Source organism: Cyprinodon variegatus, unplaced genomic scaffold, assembly GCF_000732505.1.
Source record: "Cyprinodon variegatus isolate N-32 unplaced genomic scaffold, C_variegatus-1.0 Scaffold565, whole genome shotgun sequence".
Classification (NCBI taxonomy): Eukaryota; Metazoa; Chordata; class Actinopteri; order Cyprinodontiformes; family Cyprinodontidae; genus Cyprinodon; species Cyprinodon variegatus.
Genome location: NW_015151018.1, coordinates 311,409 through 312,770, shown reverse-complemented (window position 1 = coordinate 312,770; position 1,362 = coordinate 311,409). Strand labels below are relative to the sequence as shown.

At 37.6% G+C, this 1,362-nt stretch overlaps 1 protein-coding gene across 1 annotated transcript in view; it reads right to left on the bottom strand.

Moving 5' to 3' along the window:
* The window catches only part of plcl1 (phospholipase C like 1), a 189,099-nt gene that overhangs the window by 56,622 nt on the left and 131,115 nt on the right, over positions 1-1,362 (bottom strand). The window lies entirely within an intron of this gene.

Here is a 1,362-nt window from a genome sequence, read left to right as displayed (position 1 = left end):
AGTCTAATTAACCAAAACTTTGCGACCCCCATGCAGTACCTCTGCGGACCCCCTAGGGGTCGCGGACCCCCTGTTGAAGACCTCTGCCCTACAATATTCACTGCAGTACCGTTTCCAATGAACGTTTTAAGAAATGGAGTTGTTGCCTTGAATACTGGATCCTGATGTTCTCAGCCTAACAATAATTAGTTCTGGTGTCCATTAATGTTTTTATACAGTCACATCTAATGAATTAGAATAAGAGTTTCCCATGTAGTCCTGAATTTTGCCATCTGTATTCATTACACAGCTCTTTGGTCTAAAACTGAGGCAGGGTTTACGTCTGTGCCATAATTACGCATAATGGAGGAGCACTTTTATTAGTAACCATAACGGAGCCTGCAGTGGAGTGATGTTTTAATGAAGCCATTAATGAAGTCCCAAAGGAGCCAGATATATGCTTAAAAGCTCATCAAGAGAATGCACTGAGTGTGCCAAGCAGTAATCAAAGCAAAAGGTGGCTACTTTAAAGAACCTAGCATAAAAAACATATTTTCAGTTGTTTCACTCTTTTTTATTAAGTATATAATTCCACATTTGTTAATTCATAGTTTTGATGCCTTCAGTATGAATATAGAATTTTAATAGTCAGGAAAATAAAGAAAACACTTTGAATGAGAAGGTGTGTCTGTACAGTGCATGTGTTGGTATATCTGATTTCATGTTTGAAAACATTTGACTTTGCTTTTGAGTTTTTTATTTTTAAGATGCCCTTTTTTTCTTCGACTTTTGCTTCTATTTTTTGTTACCGAGTGCTTGTCAATGCATATAATCTTATATTTAAAAAATAATGGACTTCGAAAAATACCTCTGCAGTTAAACCATAGATTGGTTTAATAATTAATTTTCAAGGGATGCTCTTTGTGGTTAAATTGAATTGCATTGTCTTTTACATCTGTCCATTAAAGCAAAAGACCAGTTTCATGAAAAAAATAAACATTTGAAGAGCCAAAACCTCTTGTTTTCTCCTATAGAAAAGTCTTCATAGCTTTATCCACCACAAGTCCCAGATTATGCAAAGATTTTATTGCAAATCAACTTATAGGTATCAAACTTGGTATGGTAATGAATAGCAGAAAATTATCGGTTGAAATTGTTCATATCGTGCATCGCTAGGATAAGGACTAAGGCTACATTTGCATCAAACGTGGCCTTTGGACAGCAGAAGGAGCAGGAGGAGCGCATCTTGACCCATCGGAGCAACTGAAGCAGCACCTCATTAGCATCTGAGGTGTGTGAAACGCTTCAGACGCAGCTAGGGATGCACGATATAATCGGCCCCCTATCGGTATCGACCTTAAAACTGAATATCGGACATCGGCC